The sequence below is a fragment of the Lepus europaeus genome, unplaced genomic scaffold (assembly GCF_033115175.1).
Source record: "Lepus europaeus isolate LE1 unplaced genomic scaffold, mLepTim1.pri SCAFFOLD_43, whole genome shotgun sequence".
Classification (NCBI taxonomy): Eukaryota; Metazoa; Chordata; class Mammalia; order Lagomorpha; family Leporidae; genus Lepus; species Lepus europaeus.
In genome coordinates, this window is record NW_026909305.1 from 1,536,204 (window position 1) to 1,559,037 (window position 22,834).

A 22,834-nucleotide genomic window follows, 5' to 3' on the forward strand; every position below is an offset into this window, starting at 1 on the left:
TTTTTCAAGCCCTTTTAAAGAAAGCAGAATACAAACTGAGAAATAAAAATATGGTGACAAGTGACTATAGATAATGTAGTTAAGCATACTGCATTATTTTCTACTATAACCTATAGGTTATGATGGGTCTAACAGCTTTTATGGATATAATTTTACATACAAAATAAGCTAATTTCTCTTTCATTACTTTGAGGAATGAGACCACAGTTGTATTATTTACTATGCAGTTCCAATGCTGCCTCATATAAGTAATCTATAAAAGTGTCTATTCAGCATAGTTACTGAAAAAAACTCAACTATCCAATGTCTCTTGTATTAGTTCTTTGAAAAATATTACTTTGCCTTTCCAAATTGTATTTTTAAAACAGGAAATTAAATCATACATGCACCATGTGTAGATTCCTCATCTCCTGGATATTTACTTTTTTAAAAATAAAACATGTGACAAAAGAAACACATTCTGAGGCAGTATTTGTGTATATATTTAAGGTCACAGTTTTCACTAATCTAAGAGAACATATCTACATAATATTTAAAATGAAATCTAGTGAAACCCCAACTTCTCATTTGAGAATTTACTATAAAAATATTAAAATGATAATCTGTCTTTTAAATGGTACTCGTATCTGTTATAATTTGGCAAATGGATTCCTTTCCATACACATTTTTTAGATCCAAAATATACATGACTGAAGGACCATGTAACAATGTATTTGATCTGTGTAGTGACATGAAGCAATAAATATCACACAGTAAAGAATTTATCACAAACTAAATATAGTAACAAAAGAAAAAGCTTATGTACACATTACCAAGTTCTTTACAACAAATTATAGTGCATGGTTCTATCGCAGCATATTTGTACACAAAGCTTCTAATGGGAACACTGAACAAAATCTGTAGTGTAGATCTTTAATTTTGATTTAATAAAGTTTGTCCAGTATCAAATAATATCAAAAGTCTAAAAAATGAGTTTTTATATCATGTTTATAAATTATTGTTTTATATACCATAAAAAACATAAGGTCAAAAGTGCAGTTTAAAAAAAAAGGGGAAGTTGTTATTTTTGCTAAAACTAGAAAAATGTACTGTCCCATGTAAGAGGTGATCTAAAAGCTTACAGTTGCTTAAGAATTTCCCTGTAACTCATAAAACTTGGTTCTCATTTATTATAAGATAAACCAACACAGAGCGTTAAGTAATCTTTCATAAAAATATAATCAATGCATATGTAACTACAGGCCTCCCCCAAAGTGAATTCACTCTGTGTATTAGAATGAATGGGCCATCAATCAATGTGACCAAATTTGGGAAACTCCAAAGGCTAACCAGAAGTTATCTTCCTCAAATTCTTAGTCATAACTGGTAATGGTAATGGCATATACCCAGGGTTATGAAATCTTCTGGTGTAACTAACACAAAATATGATTTAAAGGTGATAAATCACATCATCTACTGCTTCTCACAGAAAATAAGGACTAAGCATCCAGTAACAAAAAGGCAGAAGTAGAGAAATTAGTCAAGAAACAGATGGATGAAACACAACTCTGGGTCTTAATTGGTAACTAGCTGTTTTCGACACATTTACAGAACCAAGGCCTATGCTGAAGTATGTGGTACATGAACCACTTATTTTTAAATAAGAAACTCAAAGCGTAAAATTGTAGGTTCATAAAACAATCAAGGTTAGAGAAAAAATATGTAAAAGAAATCTTATTTTTAAGTTTATTGTGGGACCAAAATATTGACAGAGCAGTTATCAGTCAAGAGCAGTATGTCTTTTGCTAAAACTAGGAGGCAGCCTGAGCCTGGCTCAACACAACCACTCCCCCCTTCAAGTGCCATCTCACCAGTGGTGCTTGGTTTATATGACACCAAGCATCAGCATATTACTTTTTCCACTGCATACAATAAGCTCCTTTGTTGATTTAACATGTATAGAATGCCTGAGATAATAAAGATGTCATCATTACAACAGGTTAATAGCAGATGAAGGTCATCCTTAGTTTTGACAGGGGAAGGGGTTGGCTGCCAGAAATAGCATGGGTATTGTATAGGCTGTATACTCATGTAGTTAGTAACCCACGTGTCACCTTGAGTGGAATATTAAAAGTCAATGGATATGGATGCTTGTGCAGAATCTTCTCATCCCCTGACATAAATTTCACAGGGAATCTCCTCCATCACTCTATCTTCTAGGGCCTGTTCAGGGCACTCATGTGCCTGTTTGAAAGTGTAGCTACTTTTTTTGAAGGTGCTATTAAATGTTTTCATTGGCTGTGGTTGTGCAAAATCATTTCAGAAAGGAAGTTCCATGGAGCTGAGGTTGGTCCTGCTTTGTTTGACACTGGATGCCTGCGATCCACAGTGATGGTCGTGGATGCAGCGGGAGGCAGTGAAGGGGCGCCGCATCTTCTGGTAGCTGTCTAGCTCTTCTGACAAGTCTGCCAGGTCTGCAGAAATTTCTTTGTCCCTTAGTGAGAACAGTTCATAATGGGGAGGATCAAACACTTCCTGGAACCCTGTTTTATTAAAAGCAGTTTTGCAAGTCATGACCTTTTTTCGAGGCTGCTTCACTTGCACTAAAATAGAAATAATGAGAAGGACCAAGACAATCCCTGATGTAATGCCAATAATTGTTCCATGGGTTTTAGTGATTTGTTCAAAAACTCCTGCTTTTTTCTTTTCTTAGCTTTTGGAGTAGCCTTAATTGTCCATATGCAATCAACTGCTTGGCCAGGTTTTGTTTTTTCTTCTTGTTCTACCTGACTAGAACGTACTAGTCCATCAGCTCCCGAGAGCTCAAACTGGCAATCTGGAATAAATGAATATTTTGCTCGAAATCCAAGTCCTTCACATTCTTCATCAGAACTAAACTTAATCCACATGAATCTCCCTGTTGATCTAATTAATGGAGGGCTTTTCATGCCACAGTAACGATCTATAAGAGGAGAGAAACCAAACGGCCCATCTCGAATTTCCAAGTGATCAAATCGACACTCAAATGATGGTTCTATATAATAACGTTCATCAAAGGTTAATTCTATTCTTTGACGTGGAGCAGCTTCCAAAATGTAGATACACTCCTTGTTTGGTGGGTATGAATCAGGATAATTTGGTGAAGCAAAATGACCTCCATTGCTGGTTTGAACCCAAATGCCACATTGGGTTGCAGGAACGTGCTTGATTCCAATATTTTGTCCATCTGGGGTCTTTTGGGCAACAGCAATCCCTTCCACTACAAGTATTGTTATTAAGAACACTTTGAGAACCGAGCAGAGCTGCTCCAGGGCCATGTTCCCGAGCGGCCCAGCACTTCGCAAAGGGACTGAGGCAGCAGCGCTCACGGCCCTGCGTGGCAGCGGCTGCCCCGCTCCGTGCCCATCGACGGCCAGCAGGCTGCCTCCCGTCCCCACGGGGCAGCACTCAGATGCGGTGGCCCACCATGCCCTAGCCCCTCGGCGGGGTCCCGTGTCCTCCCTATTCCCCCATGGTCGCCACCTCCAACTGCACAGCATCCCATTCCATCCACCAACGCCCCGGAGCTGAGGCAAGCTGAAGCCAAAGCACTGGAGGAGGCGGGAGCAGCTCCGCCCGCGACCATGGCACCAGCTCCGCTGCCAATTAGTGTTTCCTAGCACAAATTTAAATGTTCCTTCATAAAACACATTCAAAACAATAAAGTCCATCGATAATATCCGGAAAACACAAACAAAGAGGCTGTCAAAATATCTGCGATTGAGTCAGCAAAAACACAAGCGGACATTTCTGGTTTCATCCAGTCATATCCAGAAAAAAGTTTTGTGGAATTCGTATGAAATGGACCGAGAAAATCACAGTGAAAATGGTTTTGGACATAAGCAAAGTCTTTTCACTAGGCAAGTCCATAAAATATCATGTATACTAACAGAAATATCATGTGTGTTTGCCACAGTTGCTCAAACTTTCTCCCTAAAAATACGAATGTGTAGAGCTGGTGTCTCATTGTGGAACCAATTAGTGTTTCCAAGAACAAAATTAAATGTTCCCTGAAAAAAAAAGATTCAAAACAATAAAGTCCGTCGATAATATCCGGAAAACACAAACACAGAGGCTGTCACAATATCTGGGATTGAGTTAACCAAAACAGTAGCAGATATTTCTGGATTCATCCAGTCATATCCGGACAAAGTTGTGTGGAATTCGTACGCAATGGACCGAGAAAATCACAGTAAAAATTGTTTTGTAGAAAGCAAAATCTTTTCGTTAGGCTAGTGCATAAAATGTCATGTAAACAAAGAGAAATATCATGTTTGTTTGCTGCAGTTCTTTTAGCTTTCTCCCTAGAAAATACGAATGTGTAGAGCTGATGTCTCCATGTGGAATAAATTAGTGTTTCCAAGCAGAAAATTAAATGTTCCCTGATAAAAAACACTCAACACAATAAAGCCCATCGATAATGTCAGGAAAACAAACACATAGTCTGCAGCAATATTTGGAATTGAGTTCAGCAAAACACAACAGGATATTTCCTGTTTCCTCCAGGCATATCCAGACAAAGTTTGGTGGAAATCGTATGCAATGGACCGAGAAAATAACAGTACAAATTCTTTTGGAGAAAAGCAAAATCTTTTCGTTATGCAAGTACATAACATGTCATGTATACAAAGAGAAATATCATCTTTGTTTGCGACAGTTCCTCTAGCTTTCACCGTAGAAAATACGAATGCGCAGAGCTGGTGTCTCCATGTGGAAACAATTAGTGTTTCCAAGCACAAATGAAATGTTTCCTGATAAAAACCATTCAAAATAATTAAGTCCATCGATAATATCCGGAAAACACAAACACAGAGGATGTAGCAATATCTGGGAATGAGTTAACCAAAACACAATCGGATATTTCTGGTTTCATCCATTCATATCCGGAAAAAGTTGTATGGAATTCCTATGCAATGGAACGAGAAAATAGCAGTAAAAATGGTTTTAGAGAAAAGCAACGTCTTTTCTTAGGCAAGTGCATAAAATGTCATCTATACAAACAGAAAAATCATGTTTGTTTGCTGCAGTTCCTCCAGCTTTCTCCCTAGAAAATACGAATGTGTAGAGCTGGTGTCTCCATGTGGAACCAATTAGTGTTTCCAAGCCCAACATTATATGTTCCCTGATAAGAAACATTCAAAACAATAAAATCCATCGACAATATCCAGAAAACACAAACATAGAGGCTGTTGCAATATCTGGGATTGAGTTAGCCAAAACACAACCGGATATTTCTGGTTTCATCCAGTCATATCCCGACAAAGTGGTGTGGTATTAGTATGTAATTGACCAAGAAAATCACAGCAAAACGGTGTTGGAGAAAAGTGAAGTCTTTTCGTTAGGCAAGTGCATAAAATGTCATCTATACAAACAGAAATATCATGTTTGTTTGCCGCAGTTCCTCTAGCTTTCTCCCTAGAAAATACGGATGTGTAGAGCTGGTGTCTTCATGTGGAATGAATTAGTGTTTCCAAGCACAAAATTAAATGTTCCCTGACAGAAAAAAACATTCAAAAGATTAATTCCTTCGATAATATCTGGAAAACACAAACACAGAGGCTGTAACAATATCTGGGATTGAGTTAGCAAAAGTCACAACGAGATATTTCTGGTTTCATCCATTCATACCCAAACAAAGTGGTGTGGCATTCGTATGCAATGGACCAGGAAAACACAGTAAAAATGGTATTGGAGAAAAGCAATGTCTTTTCGTAACACAAGTGCATAAAATGTCATCTATACAAACAGATATATAACATTTGTTTGCTGCAGTTCCTCTAGTTTTCTCCCTAGAAAATACGAATGTGTAGAGCTGGTGTCTCCATGTGGAACCAATTAGTGTTTCAAAGCAGAAAATTAAATGTTCCCTGATAAAAAACATTCAAGCAATAAAGTCCATCAATAATATTAAGAAAACACAAACACAGAGGATGTCGCAATATCATGGATTGAGTTAGCAAAAATCACAACCAGATATTTCTGGTTTCATCCATTCATATCAAGACAAAGTGGTGTGGCATTGGTATGAAATGGACCGAGATAATCACAGTAAAAATGGTATTGTAGAAAAGCAATGTCTTTTCGTAAGACAAGTGCATAAAATGTCATCCATACAAACAGAAATATGATGTTTGTTTGCCGCAGTCCCTCGATAATATCCAGAAAACACAAACACAGAGGCTTTCGCAGTTTTGTGATTGAGTTAGCCAAAACACAACCGGATATTTCTGGTTTCTTCCAATCATGTGCGGACAAATTATGTGTATTCTTATGCAACGGACCGAGAAAATCACTGTCAAAAAGGTTTTGGTGAAAAGCAAAGTCTTTTCGTTAGGCAAGTGCATAAAATATCATCTATACAAAGGGAAATATCATGTTTGTTTGCCACAGTTCTTCTAGCATTCTCTGTAGAAAATACGAATGTGTAGTTCTGGTGTCTCCATGTAGAACCAACTAGTGTTTCCAAGCACAAAATTAAATGTTCCCTGACAAAAAACATTCAAAACAATAAAGTCCATTGATAATATATAGAAAACACAAACACAGTGGCTGTAACAATAATTGGGATTGAGTTAGCCAAAATATAACCAGATATTTCTGGTTTCATCCAGTCATATCCGGTCACAGTGGTGTGGAAATCGTATGCAATGGACCGAGAAAATCACAGTAAAAATGGTTCTGTATAAAAGCAAAGTCTTTTCGTTAGCCAAGAGTATAAAATCTCATCTATACAAGCAGAAATATCATGTTTGTTTGCAGTTGTTCCTCTAGCTTCCGCCCTAGAAAATACAAATGTGTAGTACCGGTGTCTCCATGTGGAACCAATTAGTGTTTCCAAGCACAAAATTAAATGTTCCCTGATAAAAAACATTCAAAACAATATATGTCCGTTGATATATCTGCAAAATACCAACACAGAGGCTTTCGCAATATCTGGGATTGAGTTAGCCAAAATATAACCGGATATTTCTTGTTTCACCCAGTCATATCGGGACAAAGTGATGTGGAATTTGTATGTAATGACCGAGAAAATCACTGTCAAAATGGTTTTGGAGAAAGGTGAAGTCTTTTCGTTAGGCAAGTGCATAAAATGTAATCCATACAAACAGAAATATCATGTTTGTTTGCCGCAGTTTCTCTAGCTTTCTCTGTATAAAATACGAATGTGTAGAGCTGGTGTCTCCATGTGGAACCAATAAGTGTTTCCAAGCACAAAATTAAATGTTCCCTGATAAAAATCATTCAAAACAATGAACTCCATCAATATTATCCAGAAAACACAAACACAGGGGCAGTAGCAATATTTGGGATTGAGTTAGCCAAAAAACGAGCGGATATTTCTGGTTTCATCCAGTCATATCCGGACAACGTGGTGTGGCATTCGTATGCAATGGACCATGTAAGTCATAGTAAAAATCGTTTTGGATAAAAGCAAAGTCTTTTCGTTAGGCAAGTGCATAAAATGTTATCTATAGAAATAGAAATATCATGTTTGCCACAGTTCCTCTAGCTTTCTCCTTTAAAATACGAATGTGTAGAGCTGGTGTCTCTATTTTGAACCAATGAGTGTGTCCAAGCACAAAATAAAATATTTCCTGATAAAAAAACTTTCAAAACAATAAAGTCCATCAATAATATCTAGAAAAGAGAAACACGGAGGTAGTCGCAATATCTGGGATTGAGTTAGCTAAAACACAACCGGATATCTGTGGTTTCATCCAGTAATGTCCAGACAAAGTAGTGCGGCATTCATATGCAATGGACCGAGAAAATCACAGTAAAAATGGTTTTGGTGAAAAGCAATATCTTTTCATTAGGCAAGTGCATAAAATGCCATGTATACAAACAGAAATATCATGTTTGTTTGCCGCAGTTCCTCTAGATTTCTTCCTAATAATAAGAATGTGTAGAGCTGGTGTCTGCATGTGGAAGCAATTAGTGTTTCCAAGCACAAAATCAAATGTCCCCTGATAAAAAACATTCAACACAATAAAGTCTTTCAGTAATATCCAGAAAACACAAACACACAGGCTGTCGCAATATCTGGGATTGAGTAAGCCAAAACACAACCGGATATTTCATTTTATATCAACTCATCTCCGGACGAAGATGTGTGGAATTTGTATGAAATGGACCGAAAAAATCACAGTAAAAATGGTTTTAGAGAAAAGCAAAGTCTTTTCATTAGGCAAGTGCATAAAATGTCAGGTATACAAAGAGAAATATCATGTTTGTTTGCCGCAGTTCCACTAGCTTTCTTCCTAGAAAATACGAATGTGTAGAGCTGGTGTCTGCATGTGGAACCAATTAGTGTTTCCAAGCACAAAATTAAATTTTCCCTGATAAAAAACATTCAAAACAATAAAGTCCATCAATAATATCCAGAATACACAAACACAGAGCCTGTTGCAATATCTCGGATTGAGTTAGCCAAACACAACCGGATATTTCTTGTTTCATCCAGTCATATCCGGACAAAGTGGTGTGGAATTCATATACATTGCACACAGACAATCACAGTAAAAATGGTATTGGAGAAAAGCAAAGTCCTTAGGCAAGTTCATATAATGTCATCCATGGAAACAGAAATATCATGTTTGTTTGCCACAGTTCCTCTAGCTTTCTCCCTAGAAAATAGGAATGTGTGGAGCTGGTGTCTCCATATGCAACCAATTAGTTTTTCCAAGCACAAAAATAAATGCTCCTTGACAAAAACATTCAAAACAATAAAGTCCATTGATAATATCCAGAAAACACAAACTCAGATGCTATCGCAATATCTGGGATTGAGTTAGCCTAAACAGAACTGGATATTTCTGGTTTTATCCAGGCATTTCCGGACAAAGTGGTGTGCAATTCCTATACAATGGATTGAAAATATCAGAGTAAAATGGTTTTGGAGAAAAAGAAAATACTTTTCTTTGCGCAAGAGAATAAAATGTCATCTATACAAAGAGAAATATCATGTTTGTTTGCCGCAGTTCCTCTAGCTTTCTCCCTAGAAAATACGTATGTTGGCCAAAACGCAACAGGGTACTTCTGGTTTCATCCACTCATATACAGACAAAGTGGTGTGGCATTCGTATGCAATGGACTGAAAAAAATCACAGTAAAAATGGTTTCGCACATAAGCAAAGTCTTTTTGTTCGGCAAGTGCATAAAATGTCATCTATACAAACAGAAATATCATGTTTGTTTGCTACAGTTCCTCTAGCTTTCCCCCTAGAAAATACAAATGTGTCGAGCTGGAGTCTCCATGTGGAACCAAATAGTTTTTACAAGCACAAAATTAAATGTTCCCTGATAGAAAACATTCAAAACCAAAAGTCCATCAATAATATCAAGAAAACACAAACTAAGATGCTGTCACAATATTTGGGATTGAGTTACCCCAAACACAATTGGATATTTCTGGTTTCTTCCAGAAATATCCAGACAAAGTTGCATGGCATTCCTATGCAATGCACCAAGAAAACCACAATACAAATGGTTTTGGAGACAAGCAAAATCTTTTTGTTCAGCAAGTGCATGAAATGTTATGTATACAAACAGAAATACCATGTTTCTTTGCCGCAGTTCCTCTAGCTTTCTCCCTAAAAAATATGAATATGTAGATCTGGTGTCTCCATGTGGAAAGAATTAGTGTTTCCAAGCACAAAATTAAATGTTCCTTGTCAAAAAAAAACATTAAAAACAATAAAGTCCATAGATAATATCCAGAAAACACAAACTCAGAGGCTGTAGAAATATCTGGGATTGAGTTCGCCAAAACACAAACAGATATTTCTGGTTTCCTCCAGGCATATCCTGACAAAGTTTTTTGGAAATCATATGCAATGGACTGAGAAAATCACAGTAAAAATGGTTTTGGGGAAAGCAAATTCTTTTCTTTAGGCAGGTGCATAAAATGTCATCTATACAAACAGAAATATCATGTTTGTTTGCCACATTTATTCTAGCATTCTCTCTAGAAAATACGAATGTGTAGTGCTGGTGTCTCCATGTAGAACCAACTAGTGTTTCCAAGCACAAAATTAAATTGCCCCTGATAAAAAACATTCAAAATAATAAAGTCCCTCGATAATATCCAGAAAACACAAACACAGAGGCTGTCGCAATATTTGGTATTGAGTTAACCAAAACACAACCGTATACTTCTGGTTTCATCCAGTCATATCCGGATAAAGTTGTGTGGAATTCGTATGCAATGGACCAAGAAAATCACAATAAAAATTGTTTTCGAGAAAAGCAAAGTCTAATTATTTGGCAAGTACATAAAATGTCATGTATACAAACAGAAATATCATGTTTGTTTCACACAGTTTCTCTAGCTTTCTCGCTAGAAAATACGAATGTGTAGAGCTAGTGTCTCCATGTGGAACCAATTAGTGTTTCCAAGCACAAAATTAAATGTTCCCTGATAAAATATATTCAAAACAATAAAGTCCGTCGATAACATCCGGAAAACACACAGAGGCTGCCGCAATATCTGGGATTGAGTTAGCCAAAACACAAGTGGATATTTCTGCTTTCGTCCAGGCATATAGTGACAAAGTGGTGTTGAATTCATACGCAATGGACTGAGAAAATCACAGTAAAAATTGCTTTGGTGAAAAGTAAAGTTTTTTCGTTAGGCAGGTGCATAAATGTTCAGGTATACAAACAGAAATATCATGTTTGTTTGCCACAGTTCCTGTAGCATTCAGACTAGGAAATACGAATCTGTATAGCTGGTGTCTCTATGTGGAACCAATTAGCATTTCAAAGCACAAAATTATATGTTCCCTGATAAAAAAACATTGAAAAAAATAACGTCCATCGATAATATCCCGAAAACACAAACACAGAGGCTTTTGCAATATTTCGGATTCAGTTAGCCAAATCACAACCGGATATTTAGGTTTCATCCAGTCATATATGGACAAAGTGGTGTGGCATTTGTATGCAATGGACCGAGAAAATCAGAGTAAAAATGGTTTTGGTGAAAAGCAAAGTCTTATTGTTAGGCAAGTGCATAAAATGTCATCTACAGAAACAGAAATATCATGTATCTTTGCAGCTGGTCCTATAGCTTTCTCCCTAGAAAATACCAATGTGTAGAGCTGCTGTCTCCTTGTGGAACCAATTAGCATTTCCAAGCACAAAATGAAATGTTCCCTGATAGAAAACATTCAAAACAATGAAGTCCATCAATATTATCCGGAAAACAGAAACACAGAGGCTGTTGCAATATCTGGGATTGCCTTAGCCAAAACACAACCGGATATCTCTGGTTTCATCCAGTCATATCCGGACAAAATGGTGTGCCATTCGTATGCAATGGACCGGGAAAATCACAATAAAATTGCTTTGGAGAAAAGCAAAGTCTTTTTGTTCGGCAAGTGCATAAAATGTCATCTATACAAACAGAAATATCATGTTTCTTTGCCACAGTTATTCTAGCATTCTCTCTAGAAAATACGAATGTGTAGAGCTGGTGTCTCCATGTGGAACCAATTAGTGTTTCCAAGCAAAAAATTAAATGTTCCCTGATAAAAAATATTCAAAACAATAAAGTCCATCGATAATATCCAGAAAACACAAACACAGAGGTTGTAGAAATATCTGGAATTGGGTTAGCCAAAACACTTCCGGATATATCTGATTTCATGCAGTCACATCCGGACAAAGATGTCTGGAATTCATATACAATGGACTGAGAAAATCACAGTAAAAATGGTTATGCACATAAGCAAAGTCTTTTCGTTAGGCCAGTGCATAAAATGTCATGAATACAAACAGAAATATCATGTTTGTTTGCCGCAGTTCCTCTTGCTCTCTCCCTGGAAAATATGAATGTGTAGACTTGGTGTCTCCATGTGGAACCAATTAGTGTTTCCAAGCACAAAATAAAATGTTCCCTGATAAAAAAACATTCAAAATAATAAAGTCCATAAATAATATCCAGAAAACGCAAACACAGAGGCATTCGCAGTATTTGTGATTGAGTTAGCCAAAACACAACCGGATATTTCTGGTTTCATCCAGTCATATCCGGACACAGTTGTGTGGAATTTTATGCAATGGACCGAAAAAATGACAGTACCAATGGTTTTAGAGAAAAGGAAAGTCTTTTCTTTAGGCAAGTGCATAAAATGTCATCTATACAAACAGAAATATCATGTTTGTTTGCTGCAGTCCCTCTAAGTTTCTCCCTAGAAAATACGAATGTGTAGAGCTGGTGTCTCCATGTGAAACCAATTAGCGTTTCCAAGCACAAAATTAAATGTTCCCTGATCAGAAACATTCAAAACAATGAAGTCCGTTGATAATATCCGGAAAACACAAACACAGAGGCTATAGCAATATCTGGGATTGACTTAGCCAAAACACTACCGGATATTTCTTGTTTCATCCCGTCATTTTCGGACAAAGTGGTTTGGAATTCGTATGCAATGCACGACATAATCACAGTAAAAATGGTTTTGGAGAAAAGCAACATCGTTTCGTAAGGCAAGTGCATATAATGTCATGTATACAAAAGATATATGTTTGTTTGCTGCAGTTCCTCTAAGTTTCTCCCTAAAAATATGCATGTGCAGAGCTTGTGTCTCCATGTGAAACCAATTAGCGTGTCAAAGCACAAAATTATATATTCCCTAATAAAAAAAATTCAAAACAATAAAGTCCATCGATAATATCCAGAAAACACAAACACAGAGGCTTTCACAATATTTTGGATTGAGTTAGCAACAACACAACAGGATATTTTTGGTTTCATCCAGTCATATCTGGAAAAAGTGGTGTGACATTCGTATGCAATGGACTGAGAAAATCACAGTAAAAACGGGGTTGGTGAAAAGCAAAGTCTTTTCGTTAGTCAAGTGCATAAAATGTCATCTATACAAACAGTATTATCATTTTTCTTTGCCGCAGTTCCTCAAGCTTTTTCCATAGAAAATATGGATGTGTAGAGCTGGTATCTCCATGTGGAACCAGTTAGTGTTTCCAAGCACAAAATTAAATGTTCCCTTAAAAAAAATTGAAAACAATAAATTCCGTCGATAATATCCGGAAAAGACAAACACAGAGGCTGTCGCAATAGCTGGGATTGAGTTAGCCAAAAAACAACTGTATATTTCTGGTTTCATCCAGTCATATTTGGACACTGTTGTGTGGAATTCATATGCAATGGACCGGAAATATCACAGTAAAAATGGTTTTAGAGAAAAATGAAATCTTTTCGTTAGGCAAGTGCATAAAATAACATCTATACAAACATAAATATCATGTTTGTAGTGCTGCAGTTCCTCTAGCTTTCTCCCTAGAAAATACGAATATGTAGAGCTGGTGCCTCCATGTGGAACAAATTAGTGTTTCCAAGCACAAAGTGAAATGTTCCCTGATAAAAACATTCAAAATAATAATTCGGTCAATAATATTCGCAAAACACAAACACAGAGGCTATAGCAATATCTGGAATTGAGTTATCCAAAACACACCGGATATCTCTGGTTTCCTCCAGTCATATCCAGAAAAAGTTGTGTGGAATTCGTATGCAATGCACTGAGAAAACCACAGTAAAAATCGTATTGGAGAGAAGCAACATCTTTTTGTTAGACAAGTGCAGAAAATGTCATCCATATAAACAGAATTATCATGTTTGTTTGCCGCAGTTCCTCTAGCTTTCTCCCTAGAAAATATGTATCTGTAGAGCTGGTGTCTCCATGTGGAACCAATTAGTGTTTCCAAGCACACAATTAAATGTTCCCTGATAGAAAACATTCAAAACAATGAATTCCTTCGATAATATCCAGAAAACACAAACACAGAGGCTGCAGCAATATCTGGGATTGACTTAGACAAAACACAAGCGGATATTTCTGGTTTCATCCAGTCATATCCGGACAAAGTGGTGTGGAATTAATATGCAATGGACCGAGAAAATCACAGTAAAAATGGTAGTGGGAAAAAGCAACGTCTGTTCCTAAGGAAAATGCATAAAATGTCAGCCATGCAAACAGAAATATCATGTTTGTTTCCCGCAGTTCCTCTAGCTTTCATCCTAGAAAATACGAATGTGTAGTGCTGGTTTTCCATGTGGAACCAATTAGTGTTTCATAGCAAAAAATTTAATGTTTCCTGATTAAAAACATTCAAAACAGTAAAGGCCATTGATTATATCAAAAAACACAAACACACAGGCTGTAGCAATAAGTGGGATTGAGTTAAGCAAAACACAACTGGATATTGCTGGTTTCCTCCAGTCATATTCGGACATAGTGATGTGGATTTCATATGCAATCGACCTAGAAAAAATGCAGTAAAAATGATTCTGGACATAAGCAAAGTATTTTTGTTAGGTAAGTGCATAAAATATCATCTATACAAACAGAAATATCATGTTTTTTTGCTGCAGTTCCTCTAGCTTTCTCCTTAGAAAATAGTAATGTGTAGAGCTGGTGTCCCCATGTGGAACCAATTAGTGTTTCCAAGCACAAAATTAAATGTTCCCTGACAAAAAACATTCAAAACAATAAAGTCCGTCGATAATATTTGGAAAACACAAACACTGAGGCTGTCGCAATATCTGGGATTGAGTTAGCCAAAACACAACCGGATATTTGTGGTTTCATCCTCTCATATCCGGACAACGTGGTGTGGAATTCGTATGCAATGGACCGAGAAAATCACAGTAAAAAAGGTTTTGGAGAAATGCAAAGTGTTTTCGTTAGGCAAGTGCATAAAGTGTCATCTATACAAACAGAAATATGTTGGTTTGCCACAGTTCCTCTAGCTTTATGCCTAGAAAATACGAATGTGTAGAGCAGATGTTTCCATGTGGAAGCAATTAGTGTTTCCAAGCATTAAATTAAATGTTCCCTGAAAAAAAAATTAAAAAATAAAGTCCATCGATAATATCCGGAATACACAAACACAGAGGCTGTAGCAATATCTGGGATAGAGTTAGCCAAAACAAAACCAGATATTTCCGGTTTCATCCAGTCATATCTGGACAAAGTGGTGTGGAATTCGTATGCAATGGCCCGAGAAAATCACAGTAAAAATGGTTTTGGAGAAAAGTAAAGTCTTTTCGTTAGGCAAGTGCATAAAATGTCATTTACACAAATAGAAATATCATGTTCTTTGCCGCAGTTCCTCTAGCTTTCTCCCTGGAAAATAAAAATATGTAGAGCTGGTGTCTCCGTGTGGAACCAATTAGAGTTTCCATGCACACAATTAAATGCACCCTGATAAAACAATTCAAGCAATAAAGTCCATGGATAATATCCAGAAAACACAAACACAGAGGCTGTCACAATATTTGGAATTGAGTTAGGCAAAACACAACCGGATATTTTTGGTTTCCTCCAATCATATGCGCACAAAGTTGTGTGGCATTCCTATGCAACGGACCAAGAAAATCACTGCAAAATGGTTTTGGAGAAAAGAAAAGTCTTTTCGTTAAGCAAGTGCATAAAATGTCCTCTATACAAACAGAAGTATCATGTTTGTTTGACGCAGTTCCTCTAGCTTTCTCCCTAGAAAATACAAATGTGTAGAGCTGGTATCTCCATGTGGAACGAATTAGTATTTCCAAGCACAAAATTAAATGTTCCCTGACAAAAAACATTAAATACTATAAAGTCCATCGATAATATCCAGAAAACACAAACACAGAGGCTGTAGGAATAATTGGGATTCAGTTAGCCAAAATATAACCAGATATTTCTGGTTTCATGCAGTCATATCCGGTCACAGTGGTGTCGAAATCATATGCAATGGACCGAGAAAATTACAGTAAAAGTGGTTATGTATAAAAGCAAAGTCTTTTCATAAGCGAAGTGTATGAAATGTCATCTATACAAACAGAAATATCATGTATGTTTGCAGTTGTTCCTCTAGCTTCCGCCCTAGAAATACAAATGTATAGTACCGGTGTCTCAATGTTGAATCAATTAGTGTTTCCAAGCAGAAAATTAAATGTTCCCTGATAAAAAACAATTCAAAACATTAAAGTCCATCTCTAATATCCAGAAATCACAAACACAGAGGCTTTCGCAATATCTGGGATTGAGTAGGCCAAAACACAACCGGATATCTCTGTTTCATCCAGTCATATCCAGACAAAGTGTTGTGGCATTAATATGCAATGGACCGAGAAAATCACAGTAAAAATGGTTTTGGTGAAAAGCAATATCTTTTCATTAGGTAAGTGTGTAAAATGTCATCTATACAAACAGAAATATCATGTTTGTTTGCCGCAGTTCCTCTAGCTTCCACCCTAGAAAATACGAATGTGTAGAGCTGGTGTCTCCATGTGGAACCAATTAGTGTTTCCAAGCACAAAATTCAATGTTCCCTGATAAAAACATTCAAAACAATAAAGTCCTTCAATAACATCCAGAAAACATAAACACAGAGGCTGTCGCAATATCTGGGATTGAGTTAGCCAAAACACAAGCGGATATTTCTGGTTTCATCCAGTCATATCCGGACAAAGTTGTGTCGAATTCGTATGCAATGGACTGAGAAAATGACAGTAAAAATGGTTTTGCCGAAAAGTCTTTTCTTCAGGCAAGTGCATGAAATGTCATCTGTACAAAGAGAAATATCATGTTTGTTTGCCGCAGTTCCTCTAGCTCTCTCCCTAGAAAATACGAATGTGTAGACCTGGTGTCTCCATTTCGAAGGAATTAGTGTTTGAAGCACAAAATTAAATGTTCCCTAATAAAAAACATTCAAAACAATAAAGTCCGTCAATAATATCCGGAAAACACAAACACAGAGGCTGTGGCAATATCTGCGATTCAGTTAACCAAAACACAACCGGATATTTCTGGTTCCATTCAGTCATATCCTGACAAGGTGGTGTGGCATTCGTATGCAATGGACCGAGAAAATCACAGTAAAATGGTTTTGGTGAAAAGCAAAGTCTTTTCTTAAGGCAAGTGCATAAAATGTCATCTATACAAACAGAAATATCATGTTTGTTTGACAGAGTTCCTCTAGCTTTCCCCATAGAAAATATGAATGTGTACAGCTGATGTCTCCATGTGGAACCAATTAGTGATTCCAAGCACAAAATAAAATGCTCCCTGATAAAAAAAATTCAAACAATAACGTCCATCGATAATATCCAGCAAACACAAACACATAGGCTTTCGCAATATGTGGGATTGAGTTAGGCAAAACACAGCTGTATATTTCTCGTTTCCTCCAGTAATATCCAGACAAAGTTTTGTGGAATTCGTATGAAATGGACTGAGAAAATCACAGTAAAAATGGGTTAGTACATAAGCAAAGACTTTTCATTAGGGAAAGTGCATAAAATGTCATGTATACAAACAGAAATATCATGTTTGTTTGCTACAGTTCCTCCAGCTTTCTTCCTAGAAAATACGAATGTGTAGAGCTGGTGTCTCCATGTGGAACCAATTAGTGTTTCCAAGCACTAAATTAAATGTTCCCTTATAAAAAAAAACTCAAAACAATAAAGTCCATCAATAATATCTGGAAAACCCAAACACAGGGGCTGTAGCAATATCTGGGATTGTGTTAGGAAAAAAAAAGCGGATATTTATGGTTTCATCCTGTCATATCCAAACAAAGTTGTGTGGAATTGTATGCAATAGACACAATCACAGTAAAAATGGTTTTGGAGAAAAGGAAAGTCTTTTCCTTAGGCAAGTGCATAAAATGTCATGTATACAAACAGAAATATCATGTGTACTTGCCGCAGTTCCTCTATCATTCTCCATAGAAAATGCGAATGTGTACAGCTGGTGTCTCCATGTTGAACTATTTAGTGCTTCCAAGGAAAATTAAATGTTCCCTTATAAAAAACACTCAAAACAATAAAGTCCATCAATAATATCTGAAAAACACAAACATAGAGGCTGTAGCAATATCTGGGATTCAGTTAGGCCAAACACAACCGGATATTTCTGGTTTCATCCAGTCATATCCAGAAAGAGTTGTGTGGAATTAGTATGCAATAGACACAATCACAGTAAAAATGGTTTTGGAGAAAAGGAAAGTCTTTTCATTAGGCAAGTGCATAAAATGTCATCTATACAAACAGAAATATCATGTATGTTTGCCGCAGTTCCTCTATCATTCATAATAGAAAATACGAATGTGTAGAGCTGGTGTCTCCATGTGGAACCAATTAGTGTTTCCAAGCACAAAATTAAATGTTCCCTGATAAAACACATTCAAAACAATAAAGTCCATCGATAATATCCAGAAATCACAAACACAGAGGCTGTCGCAATATCTGGGATTGAGTTAGCCAAAACACAAGCAGATATTTCTGGTTTCATCCAGTCATATTCGGACAATGTGGTGTGGCATTCGTATGCAATAGACTGAGAAAATCACAGTAAAAATGGTTTTGCAGAAAAGCATTTTTGTTCGGCAAGGCCATGATTTGTCATCTATACAAACAGAAATATCATGTTTGTTTGCCGCAGTTCCTCTAACATTCTCCCTAGAAAATACGAATGTGTAGAGCTGGTGTCTGCATGAGAAACCAATTAGTGTTTCCAAGCACAAAGTTAAATGCTCCCTGATAAAAAACATTCAAAACAATAAAGTCCATAGATAATATCCGGAATACACAAAACAGAGTTTGTAGCAATATCTGGGATTGAGTTAGCCAAAACACAACCGAATATTTCTGGTTTCATCGAGTCATATCTGGACAAAGTTGTGTGGAATTCTTATGCAATGGACTGAGAAAATCACAGTAAAATGGTTTTGGAGAAAAGCAAAGTATTTTTCTTCAGCAAGTGCATAAAATGTCATGTATACAAACAGAAATATCATTTTTGTTTGCCACAGTTCCTCTAGGTTTCTCCCTAGAAAATACAAATGTGTATTGCTGGTGTCGCCATGTGGAACCAATTAGTGTTTTCAAGAACAAACGTAAATGTTCCCTGATAAAAAATATTCAAAACAATAAAGTCCATCGATAATATGCAGAAAACAGAAACTCAGAGGCTGTCGCAATATTTAGGACTGAGATTGCCAAAACACAACTGGATATTTATGGTTTCATGCAGTCATATCTGGGCAAAGTTGTGTGGAATACGTATACAATGTACAGAGAAAATCACAATAACAATGGTTTTGCATATAAGCAAAGTCTTTTCGTTAGGGAAAGTGCATAAAATGTCATGTATACAGACAGAAATATGATGTTTGTTTGCCGCAGTTCCTCTAGCTTTCTCCCTAGAAAATAAGAATGTGTAGAGCTTGTGTCTCCATTTGGAAAAAAATAGTGTTTCCAAGCACAAAATTAAATGTTCCCTGATAGAAAACCTTCAAAACAATAAAGTCCTTCGATAATATTTGGAAATCACAAACACAGAGGCAATAGCAATATCTGGGATTGAGTTAGCCAAAACACAACCGGATATTTCTGGTTTCATCCAGTCATATCCGGACAAAGTGGTGGGGAATTCGTATGCAATAGACACAATCACAGTAAAAATGGTTTTGGAGAAAATCAAATTCTTTTCCTTAGGCAAGTGCATAAAATGTCATCTATACAAACAGAAATATCATGTTTGTTTGCCGCAGTTCCTCTAGCATTCTCCCTAGAAAATAAGAATGTGTAGAGCTTGTGTCTCCATTTGGAAACAAATAGTGTTTCCAAGCACAAAGTTAAATGTTCCCTGATAAAAAAACATTCAAAACAATATAGTCCCTCGATAATATCCGAGAAAGCCAAACACAGAAGCTGTCACAATATCTGGGATTGAGGTAGCCGAAACACAACCGTATATTTCTGGTTCCATCCAGTCATATCCGGACAATGTGCAGTGGAATTCGTATGCAATGGATTGAGAAATCACAGTTAAAATGGATTTGGAGAAAAGCATTTTTGTTCGGCAACGCCATGAAATGTCATCTATACAAACAGAAGTATCATGTTTCTTTGCCACAGGTCCTCTAGCTTTCTCCCAGGAAATACGAATGTGTAGAGATGGTGTCTCCATGTAGAACCAATTAGTGCTTCCAAGCCCATTATTAAATGTTCCCTGATAAAAAACATTGAAAATAATAAAGTCCATCGATATTATCCAGAAAATACAAACACAGAGGCTGTAGCAATATCTGGGATTGAGTTAGCCAAAACAAAACTATATTTCTGGTTGCCTCCAGTCATATCCGGACAAAGATTTGTGGAATTCGTATGCAATGGACTGAGAAAATCACAGTAAAAATGGTTTTCGAGGAAAGCCAAGTCTTTTCGTTAGGCAAGTGCATAAAATGGCATCTATACAAACAGAAATAACATGTTTGTTTGCCGCAGTTCCTCAAGATTTCACCCTGAAAATAAGCATGTGTAGAGGTGGTGTCTCCATGTGGAACCAATTAGCATTTCCAAGCAGAAAATTAAATGTTCTCTGATAAGAAACATCCAAAACATTAAAATCCATTGATAATATCCAGAAAACACAAACACAGAACCTGTCACGATATCTGGAAAAGAGTTAGCCAAAACACAAGCGGATATTTCTGGTTTCATCCAGTCATATCCGGACAAAGTTGTGTGGAATTCATATGCCATGGACCATGAAAATCACAGTAAAAATGGTTTTGGAGGAAAGCCAAGTCTTTTCGTTAGGCAAGTGCATAAACTGCACAGAAATATCATGTTTGTTTGCCACAGTTCCTCAAGCTTTTTCCCTAGGAAATATGAATGTGTCGACCTGGTGTCTCAATGTGGAACCAATTAGCGTTTCCAAGCACAAAATTAAATGTTCCCTGATAAAAAAACATTCAAAACAATGAAGTCCTTCTACAATATCCAGAAAACACAAACACAGAGCCTGTCACAATATCTGGAATTGAGTTATCCAAAACACAACCAGATATCTCTGGTTTCATCCAGTCATATCCAGACAAAGTTATGTGGAATTCATATGCAATGGACCAGGAAAATTAAAGTAAAAATGATTTTGGAGAAAAGCCAGATCTTTTCGTTAGGCAAGTGCATAAAATGTCATCTATACAAACAGAAATATCATGTTTGTTTGCCACAGTTTCTCTAGCTTTCTGCCTAGACAATACGAATGTGTAGAGCTGGTGTCTCCAAGTGGAACCAATTAGTGTTTCCAAGCACAAATTTAAATGTTCCCTGATAAAAAAAACATTCAAAACAATAAACTCCATATTTGCAGAAACACAAACACAGAGCCTGTCACAATATCAGGGATTGAGTTAGCCAAAACACAACCGGATATTTCTGGTTTCATCCAGTCATATCCGGACAAAGTGGTGTGGAAATTGTATGCAATGGACACAATCACAGTAAAAATGGTTTTGAAGAAAAGCAAAGTCTTTTCGTTAAGCAAGTGCATAAAATGTCATCTATACAAACAGAAATATCATATTTGTTTGACGCAGTTCCTCTAGCATTTTCTCTAGAAAATATGAATGTGTAGAGCTGGTGTCTCCATGTGGAACCAATTTGTATTTCCAAGCTCAAAATTAAATGTTCCATAATAAAAAACATCCCAAACAATGAAGTCCATCGATAGTATCCAGAAAACAAACACAGAGGCTCTCTCAATATCTAGGATTAGGTTAGCCAAAACCCAACCGGATATTTCTGGTTTCATCCACTTATATCCGTACAAAGTGGTGTGTCATTCGTATGCAATGGACCGAGAAAATCACAGCAAAAAAGGTTTTGGAGAAGTGCAAAGTGTTTTCGTTAGGCAAGTGCATAAAGTGTCATCTATACAAGCAGAAATATCATTTTGATTTGCCGCAGTTCCTCCTGCTTTCTCCATATTAAATAGGAATGTGTAGAGCTGGTGTCTCCATGTGGAACCAATTAGCGTTTCCTAGCACAAAATTAAATGTTCCTTGATAAAAAATATTCAAAACAATAAAGTCCATTGATAATATCCGGAAAGCACAAACACAGAGGCTGTAGCAATATCTGGGATTGAGTTAGACAAAACAAAAGCAGATATCTCTGGTTTCATCCAGTCATATCCGGAAAAAGTGGTGTGGAATTCGTATGCAATGGACTCAGAAAATCACAGTAAACATTCTTTTGGAGAAAAGCAAAATCTTTCCATTAGGCAAGTGCATAAAATGTCAGCCATGCAAACAAAAATAATATCGAGAAAACAAATACAGAGGCTGTCGCAATATCTGAGATTAAATTAGGCATAACACAACTGGATATATATGGTTTCTTCAAGTCATATCTGGACAAACTTTTGTAGAATTCGTTTGCAATGGACTGAGAAATTCACAGTAAAAATGGTTTTGGAGAAAAGCAAAGTCTTTTCTTTAGGCAAGTGCATAAAATGTCATGTATACAAACAGATACATCATGTTTGTTTGCCTCAGTTCCTCTAGCTTTCTCCCTACAAAATACGAATGTGTAGAGCTGGTGTCTCTATGTGTAACCAGTGTTTCCAAGAACAAAATTAAATGTTCCTTGATAAAAAACATTCAAAACAATAAAGTCCATCGATAATATCCAGAAAACAAACACAGAGCCTGTGGCAATATCTGGGATTGAGTTAGACAAAACACAAGCGGATATTTCTCGTTTCATCCAGTAATATCTGGAATAAGCTGTGTGGAGTTCGTATGCAATGGACCGACAAGCCCACAGTAAAAATGGTTTTGCAGAAAAGCAAAGTCTTTTCATTAGGAAAGTGCATAATAAGTCATCTATACAAAGAGAAATATCATGTTGGTTTGCCGAAATTCCTCTAGCATTTTCCCTAGAAAATACGAATGTGTACAGCTGGTGTCTCCATGTGGAACCAATTAGCATTTCCAAGCACAAAATTGAATG

General features: G+C 36.7%; 1 pseudogene; it reads right to left on the minus strand.

The window, feature by feature from the left end:
* Positions 1–2,106: 2,106 nt before the first annotated feature.
* LOC133755395 (neuropilin and tolloid-like protein 2) lies at positions 2,107–3,296 on the minus strand (annotated as a pseudogene).
* Between the last annotated feature and the right edge of the window lie 19,538 nt (positions 3,297–22,834).